The sequence below is a fragment of the Trichechus manatus genome, unplaced genomic scaffold, assembly GCF_000243295.1.
Source record: "Trichechus manatus latirostris isolate Lorelei unplaced genomic scaffold, TriManLat1.0 scaffold00063, whole genome shotgun sequence".
Classification (NCBI taxonomy): domain Eukaryota; kingdom Metazoa; phylum Chordata; class Mammalia; order Sirenia; family Trichechidae; genus Trichechus; species Trichechus manatus.
Genome location: NW_004443999.1, coordinates 1,991,228 through 2,006,078, shown reverse-complemented (window position 1 = coordinate 2,006,078; position 14,851 = coordinate 1,991,228).

Below are 14,851 nucleotides of genomic sequence, written 5' to 3'. Positions count from 1 at the left end.
CTCTGCGTCTGTTCTCCCCTTTTATAAGACACCACTTAGAAGGGATTAGACCTACCTAACTCCAGTATGAGGAGCCCTGGTGGCACAGTGGTTAAGAGCTTGGCTGCTAACCAAAAGGTAGGCAGTTCAAATTGTTAACTGGCCACGTCTTTAAAGAAAGATTCTATATCCAAACAAGGTCACATTCATTGGTACAGGGGTTAGGACTTCAATATATCTTTTTAGGAGACATAAATCAATTCATAACACCCAATAGAATACCATAAAGCAAAGAAAATTAATGAAAAGCTGCAGCTTACAACATTGACCACTCTTAGGAAAAAAAAAAAAAAAAGTCAAACAAAAGAACCCAACGTGAATGACCTCATACTGCGTAAATCCATTTATATAAAGTTTAAATACAGGTAAAACTAGTCTGTGGTACTAAATGTTGAGACAGTGGTTACATTAAGGGAAGAAGGAGGGGTAGAAATTAGGGGGAAGCATAATGGGACTTCTGGGTGCTCAAAATGTTTTCACTTCTACTTCAAATTAATTCATTGACCTATACATTTAGATATGTGCACATTTCTGTATGTGTGCTATACATCATGAAAAGTTGTTTTGTTTTTTGTTTTTTTTTTTATTTGTTTTAAGTTCTATTGATTTTCAAAGTCAAGATCAAGTATTATCTTTTCCATAAAGTCTTGGCTGATTTCTCCCAGTCAGATGCCTCTTTTGGTTCCCTTCGTGCCCGATTGTTCTCTCTCCCAAGAAATTTCATTAACATGCTTCAAATTTCAGGCATGATTATAACTCATAGGAATCAACCTTATTAAGTGAAAAGAACATGGAGAAAATTGGAAAGAAAGATGTGATTATTCCTTCATGTTATCTTTGTTTAAATCTGGATTTTGGTTGACCGCTCACCCTAACAATGATACCTAAACAACTGTCCTGACCAGTTCCTTCTACTGAAGTCAAAACCCTCTCTCTCCAACCTGCTCCTTATCCAACTGTGCACTGGAACCTTTCTGGTGAAGCAAGTTCGAACATGGCGTATGTTTCCAAATATTGAAAAGCAATGAGTAAAGCCACCTAACAAACTAAGCATGTCACTACTGGCTGAGGTTGTGCTTTCAAAATTTTTACAGGAGCATGGTTCATGAAAACCAGCTAAGCCATCTCCCGGAACTCAGCAATGACGTTCAGTCCTCAACTCCAATTTTCCAGGGGCATGGAGTGAAGCTGTCAGCAAACCCAGATCATCAGGAACTCTTTCTATTGCTCATATCCTCAGAATCAGGCAAACTTCTGCAGGAAAATCTCTCTCAACTGCCTTTTGCAATCCCATGTGGCCATGATACCAGCTTCCCAGGGGCATTTTTAAATTGCCTTGAAGCCATTTAGTCTTGACCCTCTTTCCTGGGGCAAACAGCTCTCCTGGGTTTTTCATATATTCATTGAGCAGTCCCAGATGGCTATGTTACTTAGTTCTCTGTGCTCAGGGCTATATCCCCTGCCAACCATCTCCCCTCCACACACTTACATATTATGAGCTTACAAAAAGACAAAAAACAACCCATTGCTGTCAAATTGATTCCAACTCACAGCAACCTATCCTCAGTAAGCTCATAATTCCCAGAGTTAATTCTCAATTTATGAGAATTCTGAGCTTACTGAGGATAAACTGTGTCATCTTCCACAGCACTTTGTCCATTGTAGTGTTTTTCTGGACCCAGTGGATGAAATATGAACAGTATGAAAATCATTTAATTCTCCTCACTCAGTTTTTCAAAGTATGTGGAACAGAATCTGAGTAAGAAAGATGCCCTCAGCTTTTAAATGTCCCAACTAAAATTTTTTCTTTACTCAATTTCAACTTTAAATTAAAAAAGAGGGAGAGAGAGAAGAGACAGACAGAGAAACAGAGACACAGAGACATAGAGAGAGACAGAGAGAGAGGAGAGAGACAGAGAAGGAACAAGTGAGAGGGAGAAAGAGAGAGACAAAGAAAGACTTTCAAAGTTTCCCTTAGTTATGTGAACCGCATACTGGTATCATGAGTCCAATAGCTGAGATGTTACTGAGACCTTAGCTGAGAACTTCAGAGTATTTTATCAATAATAAGAAATGTTCATTCAGACTTTCAACAATATGTGTTTCATCTGCCCCTTGCTCCCTACTAATGTGTCACGAAGTCCTCACTGACCTTTATCACCTGTTATGGATTGAATTGTGTCCCTCAAAATGTTATGCTGAAGTTCTAACACATGTACCTGTAAAGAGGACCTTGTGGAAATAGGTTTCTCTTGTTATGTTAAAGAGGTCATACCAGAGAAGGGTGGGTCCTAAAGCTAATCACTTCAGAATGACATCTTATAAAAATAGAATAGACACAGATTCACACACACAGGGCAAAGACAGATGCCATGTGAGGACCTATCTACAAACACAGGAATGCCAGTGATTGCCAGCAGACGCCAGAAACTAGGAGAGAGGCCCACAGAAGGCACTGATAGGGCAAAGACCCTGATTTGGACTTTTAGCCTCCAGAACTGTGAGAAAATAAATTTTTGTTCTTTAAAGCCAGGTACATGGGTTAGGACTTATACCACACTTGTGGTATCTTTTGTTAGGGTAGTACTAGGTAACTAAGAAACTGCCTATTTCGTTTTAACATATTTAAAGACAATCTTAATGTTTCTTCTTCTTTTCTTGACTATTTTCCATCAGAATACTATAGTTTAGATTCCCACTGTTTACATTAGTTGCCTTTTTTTGCTTTTTAAACTCCAACCTACTCTTTTAATAGAGCTTCCTGGTTGAAATATTAAATATATAAGCTACTGAATCTTGTTCATTTAATCATAAGGGACTCTGCTACAGCAATGTTCCCTTTTCATTTTTATTGTTGTTATTGCTGGTTTTTGAACACACATGGAGCTGATCTTCCATTAGGCAGTAAAAGCACTGAGCTTTTGTGGTTATACTAGCTGCTATAACAAATAAACCCCTAATTGCCAATGGCTTTACACACCAAAGTTTATTTTGTGCTTATGTCTGTGTGTGTTATATGTGAGGGTGGCAGGTCAGCAAATCTTTCCTTCAAGTAGTGATTCAGGAACCGAGGCTTCTCCTATGTTGTTACGAATCATGTCCCCCAAAAATATGTGCTGTAAATTCTAACCTCTATGCCTGTGGTTATAATCCCATTTGGGAATGGGTTGTCTTCATTATGTTAACAAGACAAAATTAGTGTATGGTGTGTTTTAAATCAATCTCTTTTGAGATATAAAAGAGGTTACACAAGCAAGCGAGAGAAGCAGCGATGGGGGAAGAAAGATGTCAAGCCACGTGAAGATCACCCACTAGCAGAAGCTCAAAAGACACAAAGACCTTTCTCCAGAGCTGACAGAGAGAAAGCTTTCCCCTAAAGCCAGAACCCTGGATTCAGACTTACAGCCTCCTAGCTGTGAGAAAATTAATTTCTGTTTGTTAAAGTTACCCATTTGTGGTATTTCTGTTATAGCAGCACTAGATTATTAAGACATATGTTGAGGATTTACCATCTCTTAGGACCTTGGAGACACTACATTCAATCAATGGAAGGGGAAAGAGACAACAGAGAAGGCACAGTAACTTCATTAAAAAAAAAAAAAAAGTTCTAAAAGTTGTAGGCATCCTCCTATCCACATTTCATTGGTAAGGGGTCTGGGAAATGCAGCCTGGCTAGGTAGCTGCCTCCCAGTAACAACTCCAAATGATGAGAAGAGGAGCCTGACATTTTGGTGGACAGTGGACATTTCCACCGTGATGCCATGTAATCAGTGCTCAAAACACTCTCCTCAACTCTTTAAATGGTTCATAACAACCTGCTCTCACAACTTGATTAACTATTTTATAAAACACTTTTTGGAAATTACTATATGCTAGGCACAGTGCCAGGTCCTGGGAATATAAACATGTGATCCTTGCCCTCAAGGATTTCCTGTTCAGTCCTAAATAAAATGCTGCTATTTGATCAGTAAAAGCATAGAGCTGAACACGTGTGCCGGGCACTCATAATTTAGTGAGGAAGAGAAACATTAAATGAATAATTATTAAATACATAATTAAAAGTGATCAAAGTGCTGAGAAAGAAAAATCCTGGGGAACATGGAAGGAAAACAGAAAGTGTGGAGAGGAGATGGAAGAAGTAAACAGAAGAGGACAAAAAAGATTTTCATGAGAAAATAATCTTCATAGAAGGGCCAATCCCTTAGTTCACTGGTCTTCAACACTTTGTTCACTTTCCCTCAAAAATAAGTTTGAGTTACTACATATACTTTCACATGTCTAAGTTGACATCTAATTTTTTTCATTATAAATTGACATAAACAAGCTTTAACGTCAAAAATTTTACATCATTCTTTTTTCCCCTCAAATTCCCATTTCTATTAAATTTCTACCTTAGAATCTCAGGTTCTTACCCTATACATGTCTCTGCAACAAAAATATTAATCTAAATACAAATTCAATTTTTTAAATATTTTCTTTAAGTATTAATGGTTGTTTTCTGAATTATTATAATATTAACACATAATTGATAGAGATAGAGAACAGATCAATGGTTGCCAGTGGTTGGGTTGTGAGGAATGTTTGAGGAGGAGCACAAGGAATTTTTCTGAGATAAGGGAACTCTTCTGTATCTTGGCTGTGGAGGCAGTCACACAATTCTAAGTATATCTCAAAATTCATAGAACTGTATACTCAGAGCAGTGAATTTTACTGTATGTTACTCTTAAAACAGGTATACACAAATTTAAAGGCAGAATATCATACTGGCATATGGCCATTTTTCTTTGCATCTATTCTCTTCTTTTTTCCTTCTGAAACTCCCAAGCTTGCATTCTAAGCAAATTTTTCTCTGAAGATATTTTTTCTCAAATACATTATCTATATTTTTCCTCAAATATATTATGTGTATTTTCCTAAAATCACTACTCCCATCTCATTCAGCTTCAGCAAATTTTCAAAAGTATTGTAAATTTTATGCTGCCCAATTGTGAAGTTACTCTTCTCCAGTCTGATAGACTTGTATTTGAGAATAAGTAGAGACTAAATAGTATAAGTGACAGGAAAATCATTATCATGTCATAAAGAGAAAAAAAATCAAAGCATGTTGTTGTTTTTAGGTGCCATCGAGTAGGTTCCCATGTACAACAAAATGAAACACTGCCTGGTCCTTTACCATCCTCACAATTATTGCTATGCTTTAGCCCATTGTTGCAGCTACTATGCCAGTCTGTCTCACTGAAGGTCTTCCTCGCTTTTGCTGACCCTCTAGTCTCCCAAGCATGATGTCCTTCTTCAGGGACTGGTCCCTCCTGATAACATGTCCAATGTATGTGAGACAAAGTCTTGCCATCCTTGCTTCTAAGGAGCATTCTGGCTGTACTTCTTCCAAGACAGAGTTGTTCATTCTTTTGGCAGTCTACAGTATATTAAATATTCCTTGCCAACGCCATAATTCAAAGGCATCAATTTTTCTTTGGTCTTCCTTATTCATTGTCCAGCTTTCGCATGCATATGAGACAACTGAAAACACCATGGCTTGGGTCAGGCGCATCTTAGTCCTTAAAGTGACATCTTTGCTTTTTAACACTTTAAAGAGATCTTTTGCAGCAGATATGCCCAATGCAATGCTTCGTATGATTTCCTGACTGCTGCTTCCATGGGCTTAGACATTATATTTGATGAATGCTTTTTAGCAAATTACTCTTTTACATATTATTTAAATCCTAAGCATTAGACTTAGGACTCCAGATGTTTTCTCCCAAGACGTTCATTTTAGCCCGTTTGACCCCAATTGTCCAACTTTTGTTTCCACTTTCTTTTAAAACTACATTTTATGTCTCAGAATTTTTGTAAATAAAATAAAAGTTTCTTTCTCTGAGTTGGTGTGTGGAGGTGGAAACTAACATTGCCGTGAGATAACCTAACATTGTGTAACCACACCTGATAGGTCAACTATTTTACCATCAGAGTCAAGGGCAGCAGCCACATTAGTCAACTGTCACTGCATAATCAGACTACTGTTCAACTGATTTATAAAAAATTCAGTGCCTAAGAGGACTTGGAGCCCTTGGAGCTTGGCTGCTAACCAAGAGGTCAGCAGTTCAAATCGACCAGCGGCTCCTTGGAAACCCTATGGGGCAGTTCTACTCCGTCCTTATAGGCTCACTATGAGTCAGAATCGACTTCATGGCAACGGGTTTGGTTTTGGATTTTTAAGAGGACTTGAACACACATTTCTCCAAAGAAGATATAAAAATGGCCAACAAGCACATGAAAAGATGTTCAGTATCATAGTCATTAAGGAAATGCAAATCAAAAATACAATGAGTTATCATTTCACCCCCACTAGAGTGGCTAAGGGGCCCTGATGGCACAGTAGTTGAGAGCTATGGCTGCTAATCAAAAGGTTGGCAGTTCGAATCCACCAACCACTCCTTGGAAACCCCATGGGGCATTTCTACTCTGTCCTATAGGGTCACTATGAGTCAGAATCGACTTGACAACAAGTTGGAATAGCTAAGGTCAGAAAAACAAAAATAATAAGTGTTGTTGAGGATACGGAGAAATTGGAACCCTCGTCCACTGTTGGTGGAAACGTAAAATGGTAGAATCACTGTGGAAAACAGTTTGCTGGTCCCTCAAAAAGTTCAGCATAGGATTACCCTGAAAAACCCGTTGCCATTGAGTTGATTCTGACTGACAGCGACCCTATGGGACAAAGTAGACCTGCCTGCCCCACAGGGTTTCCAAGGCTGTAATCTTTATGGAAGTAGAATGCCACATCTTTCTCTTGTGGAGCTGCTGGTGGGTTTAAATCACGAACCTTTCAGTTAGCAGCCGAGCTCTTAACCACTGTGCCACTAGTGCGCCCTAGGATCACCCTATGATCCAGCAATTCCACACCTATACCCAAAAGAACTGAAAGCAGAGACTCGAACAGATATTTGTACATCAATGTTCACTGCAGCACTATTCACAACAGCCAAAAGGTGGAAACAACCCAGTGTCCATCAACAGATGAATGGATAAACATGTAGTACATACATACAATGGAATATTATTCAGCCATAAAGAAAAATAAAGTTCTGATGTGTGCTGTGACATAGAAGAAATTTGAAAGCACTGTGCTATGTGAAATAAGTCAGTCACAAAAGAATAAATATTATATGATCCCACTTATATAAAATATTTAGAACAGGCAAATGTATAGAGACCAAAGTTTATTAGTGGTCACCAGGGGCAGGTGGAAGGGGGAAACAGGGAGCTATTGCTTAATTAAAAATGAATAAATAACTGCCTACTTCTATTATCCCAACACTTCAGACTGAACTTCATAAAGTCAAACGGGAGGTCTGGACTCAGGTCTAGCATGCTTTACTACAGAATTAAACGGAATAGTGAGAGCTGATTGGCTAGCATCCCATTTACTGGAGTCCTAGCTCACAGCTCTCCAAAACACGAAGAAAAAAAAAAAAAACCCATTGCCGTTGAGGCAATTCTGACTTATAGCGACCCTATAGGAAAGAGTAGAACTGCCCCATAGGGTTTCTAAGGAGCAGCTGGTGGATTCAAACTGCCAACCTTTTTTGGGTAGTATCTGAACTCTTAACCACTGTGCCCCCAAAGTAGGGGGAATTAGCTATCAACTATATTAAGTGAGATAACAAGGTTAGTAGAGCTTCTCTGATGCCAAAAAAACTCTCCTTGAGCTGTTCTTTGATGCTCATTTAATTTCTATATCTTATGTATCTTAGTTCCATCCTTAATTCTTCTATCTTAATTCCATCCTTCTCTTGAATTTGTGGCTTTTGTCTGAGATTTAGATGGTTCTTCTTCTACTTTTTTTTTTTTTTTTTACTTTGAGATTTTACTTTTTTTTCTTGTAAATACAGTGAAATCTGTGAGAGCTGGAACTCCACGAGGCTGCCTTGTTTTTCTGGGTCTCACAAGTTTTCTGCCTTTGACAGGTACATCACTCTCTAGTAGTAGAAAATTTTCAATTTTCCTTCTCTGGAAGGTTTCTGCTTTACACCGGTTCAGACTTTCACAGGTTTTACTGTATATATAACACAAAATTTGCCAATTTAACATTTTAACGTGTACATTTCAGTGGTATTCTTCTCTAATACCACAATTCAAAGGTGTCAATTCTTCTTCTGGTTTCCTTATTTGTCATCCAGCTTTCACACGCAAAGGAGGTGACTGAAAATGCCATGGCTTGGGTCAGGTGCACGTTAGTCTTCAAGGTGATATCTTTGCTTTTCAACACTTTAAAGAGGTCTTCTGCAGCAGATTTGTCCAATACAATGCGTCTTTTGATTTCTTGACTGCTGCATCCATGGGTGTTGATTATGGATGCAAGTAAAATGAAATCCTTGACAACTTCAATCTTTTCTCCATTTATCATGATGTCGCTTATTGGTCCACCATGGACTGCCAAAAGAATGAACAAATCTGTCTTGGAAGAAGAACAACCAGAATGCTCCTTAGAAACAAGGATGGCAGGACTACATCTCACATACTTTGGACATGTTGTCAGGATGGTTGAGTCCCTGTAGAAGGACATCATGCTTGGTAAAGTACAGGGTCAGCAAAAAAGAAGACGACCCTCAATGAGATGGACTAATGCGTTGGTTACAAGAATGGGCTTAAGCATAACAACAATTGTGAGGATGGCGCAGGACCAGGCGGTGTTTCATTCTGTTGTACGTAGGGTCGCTATTAGTCGGAACTGACTCGATGGCACATAACAACGACAACAATTCAGTGACACCAATTACTTAAATAGTTTTTTAAATTTGCAGCAGGGTTCCAGCCAGGAGAGACATTTCGCAAGAGAATGTAGTGCCCAGTTCTCAGATTGTGGGGAAGGTGGACAAGAATGCTCAGTAAGTGCTAGTTCAGTAAATAAATGGGGCAAAGGGGAAAAATATGTGGACACTGGGGTCTGCTATGGAGGCAAGAGAAGATGGGGCAATGGAGAAGAAGCTGGAAGGACGGGCATAATTAAAAGCCTAAGTAGGAAAAACACGACTTGAAGATAAACTTGGCATAGTCTATCTATAGCTTATTCTCAACTCACCTTAAGGTACTGCAAAAACTTGATTTGTCAAGGCAAGAGTAGATATTCTTTAGTGTTTAGTTTTTGTATCAAGGGTATTTTATATTTTTCAAATTAGAAACTCAGATATGGAAATAATGTCATTCTCATTTAAGCATAATATTGGGTTAACTGGATGCTCATGACTATTGAGAACCCATTGTAATGGACTGTTCTATATTTAAACCTTCATTGAATGCTTTTTCTGATAAAGAGCGTGCTTTACAATGGCCAAGTATTTCCTCTCTTCTCCCTTGACTCTTCCCAAGGAGTTCTGGTGTAATATTGTTTTCCACAAAAAATGACTCTACAAGACAAGTCCCCGAAGAGATTTTCCCCCTTAGAAGGCTGACAAATCAAACAATGAGTGTCTCTATTATTCATTCTTGCTCTTGTACTAAGAGCAACTATGTATTCCCTCTTCTTTAACTTATCTTTTAGAGTTTCATCAATCTTGGCTGCCTTTCGAATATGAACTTTAGGAGGAAGTACAGTATAATATTGGTGTGTCAACTTCTGCCTTCCAGATATACTGCATTGAACTATAACCTCATAAACCTTTATTTTATAAGTTTATATGCTTTGTTGATCATAATATAGATCCAGTAGAAATATTAAACTATGCTGAGGTTAAATTTGGTGTCAATAAAGCTAGTTTACGAAAACCAGAAAACGTAAGCTTTTCACTGTAACAGGGCAAGCTGAGCCCTGACGTGTAGGCTGGGGTTGCGGGTGAGGTTAGAGGACAAGGAGCTGGGAATGGGTAGGACCAGGGGTAGCAAAGAACAGTAGATGGCTTTACAGCTGCCCTCTGGCCAAGAAGAGAGGACAATTTACATCATAGACCAAAGGGGTGTTAGTTCCAAGCATCGCTGATGCTAATGAGGATTCCGTTTGCTGGAAAGAAAGAACACCAGGAATCACTAGGCAAAGGCAATGCCCCAACTCTGGTGGGTAGCATAGCAGCCTCAGAGTTTTGGAGGGTTCATTTAATTTGGAATAAGACCTCTGTTAGTGGCTGGAACCAAGGGAGACAGTATCCAGCTGCCAAATTACAGGGAATTTCAACTGCTAGGCATGTTGACAAGACATATTGGCGTGTCAACTTCTGCCTTCCAGACGTGCTGCACTGAACTATAACCTCACAAATCTTTATTTTATAAGTTTATATGCTTTGTTGAACATAATATAGACCCAGTAGAAATATTAAACCATGCTTCAGCAGGGGACCTAGAGTACTAGCAGACATAAAGAGATGAAACCCATCATAGGGATTGTCCCACACAGTTTCATCCAACAGGGTAAGGCTAGATGGGCATACAGCTTGATCACTGCAGGGAAACCAGGCTTAGGGCCACAAAACTAAAGCCAGAAGCAGGTGAAAGCTTCTCAGAGCTCAGGTGACTTGATCAAGACTGACCCAGAAACTGGGTGGAGCCAAGCTTAGAGGCTGATGGCATGGACATTGTAGATGAACGGAGTTGTAAAAGGCAGAAGTGGACCCTTAACTAGTAAGGGTTGGATTTTGTTTCAGCTGTTAAATTTAACTCTTGTTCTTAGAGGTAGAGACACTTGGGATTCTGAATTAACCAGTTTTCTAGTCTATCAAGTTAATTATGTAACTGCCAGAGTTTCTCTTACTTGTTCCTTAATGGACTCAAATGAAATAAGATGCTCAAATCAGTTACTCAAATGTTCTTTGTTCCCACATGCTTGCAAAGAAAGTGAACGGCCAAGCTTAGATCATAGACTTCTTTCTGAAAGGTGAAAATGATAAATGGAAATAGTTGACATGAAATGTGTTGATACTTAATGATCACTCTATCCCAAAATACATCTCAACTAAGGTGGTAGAATATGTACTTTTATCGATAGGGTTTAGCTCCTTTGGAGTTCTTCTCCTGGGATCTTTCCCAAAAGGCACTTTCTCAGAGCAGAAATACAGATTAATTTGCATGTTTCTGAATTTTTATAGCTTTCCCTCCCAATATCAGAGCCCTGGCAACAGGAGAGAATAGAAACTTGGAGTTGTGAGAAGGCAGAGTTAAAAGAGAGTAAAAGAAGTAATGTGAGAGGTGCTACAGTGTATCTGGAAAATAGCTTCTCCAGAAGTGATGATTCAGAAAAGGCAGAAGAATGACAAAGTGAGGTGCATGAGAACCAAAAAACAAACCAAGGCTGCTCAATGATGTTCCTTGCGTGAACCCTGTTAGTGACTTTGAAATCAGGCATGGTGTCTAGGTGTTTGGTGGGAAAATTTAAACGATGTCACAAATGCTCGGATATGTGCTTAATTAGCCTCTTACTTATCAGGGCTCTGAAGTATAGAGGCTTATGGGTACTTCCAATCAAATAATGCCCACAAACATGACAAAGTGAAGTTTCAAAGTTTAATTCTTAATCATTCCCATCCAGGAATCAAATCAACTACATCTGTGGAAATAGACAACGGATAAGCTCAATATTATCAGTCAGAACAAGGTCAGGGGCCAACTGCAGAACAGATAATCAATTGTTCATATGCAAGTTCAAGATGAAACTGAAGAAATTGAGAACAAGTCCACAAGAGCCAAAGTACATCTTTCAGTTATCCCACCTGAATTTAGAGACCATCTCAAGAATAGATTTTATGCATTGAACACTAATGACCAAAGATCAGACAGGCTGTGGAATGACATCAAGGACATCATACATGAAGAAAGCAAGAGGTTATTAAAAAGATAGGAAAGAAAGAAGAGACCAAAACAGATCTCAGAAGAGGCTCTGAAACTTGCACTTGAACATCAAATAGCTAAAGCAAAAGGAAGAAATGATGAAGTAAAAGAACTGAACAGAAGATTTCAAAGGGTGGCTCGAGAAGACAAAGTAAACTATTATAATGACATGTGCAAAGAGCTGGAGATAGAAAACCAAAACGGAGGAACACACTCAGCATTTCTCAAGCTGAAAGAACTGAAGAAAAAATTCAAGCTTCAAGTTGCAATCATGAAGGATTCTATGGGGAAAATATTAAATGACACAGGAAGCATCAAAAGAAGACAGAAGAAATACAGAATCATTATACTAGAAAGAATTGGCTGACATTCAACCATTTCAAGAGGCAGCCTATGATCAGGAATCAATGGTACTGAAGGAAGAAGTCCAAGCTGTACTGAAGGCACTGCCAAAAAACAAGCCCCCAGGAATTGACAGATTATCAATTAAGATGTTTCAATACAGGGATACAGCACTGGAAGTGCATACTGGTCTATGCAAAGAAATCTGGAAGACAGCTACCTGGCCAACTGACTGGAAGAGATCCATACTTATGCCTATTCCCAAGAAAGGTGATCCAACTGAATGCAGAAATTATTGAACAATATCATTAATATCACAGGCAAGTAAAATTTTGCTGAAGATCATTCAAAAGCAGCTGCAGCAATATATTGACAGGGAACTGGCAGAAATTCAGGCTGGATTCAGAAGAGGATGTGGAACCAGGGATATCATTGCTGATGTCAGATGAATCCTGGTTGAAAGCAGAGAATACCAGAAAGGTGTTTCCCTGTGTTTTACTGACTATGCAAAGGCATTCAACTGTGTGGGTCATAAGAAATTATGGATAACATTGCGAAGAATGGGAATTCCAGAACACTTAATTGTGCTCATGAGGTACCTGTAGATAGATCAAGAGGCAGTTGTTTGGACAGAACAAGGGAACATTTCATGGTTTAAAGTCAGGAAAGGTGTGTGTCAGGGTTGTATCCTTTCACCATACCTATTCAATCTGTATGCTGAGGGCAACGTGGCGCTCTAGGCAGAAGCACCACATCCTCCCTCCACAGCAAAGATCTGAAAAACTAAGCCAAACAGAGAAAACAGCAATCCTGAAACCCTAAAACAACAAATGAAGAGATAAAGAGCTCAGCCAAGCACCAGATGGAGTGAGAAAACTGACATAGAACGGAGAGCAAGGAGAGGTTCATGCAGAGGTCCCCTATCAGCTAACACAGCTCGGATGCACCATATTGCACTCCTATCAGAGACCAGCAAATAGGGGTTATGAGAAAGCAACTTCATGGAGCTTCCAGCAGGAGACAGAACAACTGGTAATTGGTGATATATGCTTTCCCACCCCCCACCCTTCTTCACCCCCGCTAGGCCTCCTCTGCTTCCCGCAGCCACAGTCCCTTGGCCGGGAAGCACTGGCTGCTTGGATTCCACCCACCCACACTGACCGACTTCCTGAGTGCCATTTGTTGGCTGCTGGTGTTGCTTTTTTCCACTTCTGATTTCTTCCTTACCTCTCACCACCTCCCCCTCCTTTCACTCAAATACCTGGCTCCGTGCGCCATCTTTCCTTCTTCCTGAGGGGCTGCCATGCTGGTGATAACCCAGGGCTTTTGATTGTTTGTTTATTTTGAATTGTTTGTTTGTTTTCTTTTCCTTTTCTTGACTTGGGAGCCCGTTCTGGCCGGACAGTGCTACGCGGCTTGGGACCTACCCCCTCAGCTTGCACAGACCGCAGAGGGATCCCTGAGGGCATTTCTTTTCTTTTCTTTTTCGTGCTTTTTTTTTTCTGTTTTTTTTGGGGGGCTTTTCTTGTTCTTTTTTTTTTTAAATTTGTTTTGTTTTCTTTTCCTTCTTTCTCCCTTTTTGTCTTTCTTCATTACTCAGTTTCTCGGCTCTCTATACCTTCCTTCTCTTCCTGTCCCCTGAATACCTGGTGCTAAATTCCTCCATGCCTTCTAGCCAGGCTGTACTTCAACACCTGGGAACAACTTCCCCAGACTTTGTACCACACCAGTGGGATCCCTGGGAGCTTTGCTGTTCTTTTTTCTTTCTGATTTTTATTTATTCATTCTTTTTTTTTTCTTTTTCTTCCCCTTTTTGTTTTTCTCCATTTCATAGTCTCTTATCTCTCCACTCCAACGGCAAGCTCCCCTAGCACTCTTTTTGGTTTGTTTGTATGTTTTTGGCTCCTGTTCGTCTCTCCTCTCTCCCATACCCATCTTAGCTCCACACATCACAATCTCCCCCCTCCATCCTACCTACCTGCACCCTGCGCTTAACATCACACCACCAAACAGCACAGGCGCGGCCTACTGGAACCTGCCCTGCATGGATAACTGACCCGCCCTGGTGGCTGTAGTAAGTGCCACAAACAACCCATTCCAGCAACTCCTCTTCAGCTAGACCTGCCCTGCTGTACCATAGCTGAGCAACCGACCCTGCCAATTGGAGAAGAAGAAGAAAAGTATTGTGCCCACAGATGAGCAAACAACAAAGAACACACAGCCCGCCTGCTCAGACATAACCAAATTAAAAAAAAAGGATGAAACCAACAAATCTACAATCAATAAACAAGAAAAATAACTACTAAATGTCCCGAAGACAGCAGACAATATCAAAACACTTACAAAAAAAGGACAAGATGGTTCCAATAGGCGTCCAAAATGAAACACCAGATGACTTTCCAGTAGAAGAAAAGGCACTAGAACTACCTGATAGGGAATTCAAATCTCTAATACTTAGAATCATCCAAGAGTTGAAGCAAAAAGCAGACAAAAATGAGGAAAACATAGACAAATTCATGGAAAAGGCAGACAGAAAAATAGAAGAATTTAGGAAAATAATGCAAAAAAAAAAATCCAAAATAAATTCACAACTAGAAATTATACAAAAACAACAATTAGAAATCCAAAAGATAAACAACAAGATTTCAGAAATGGA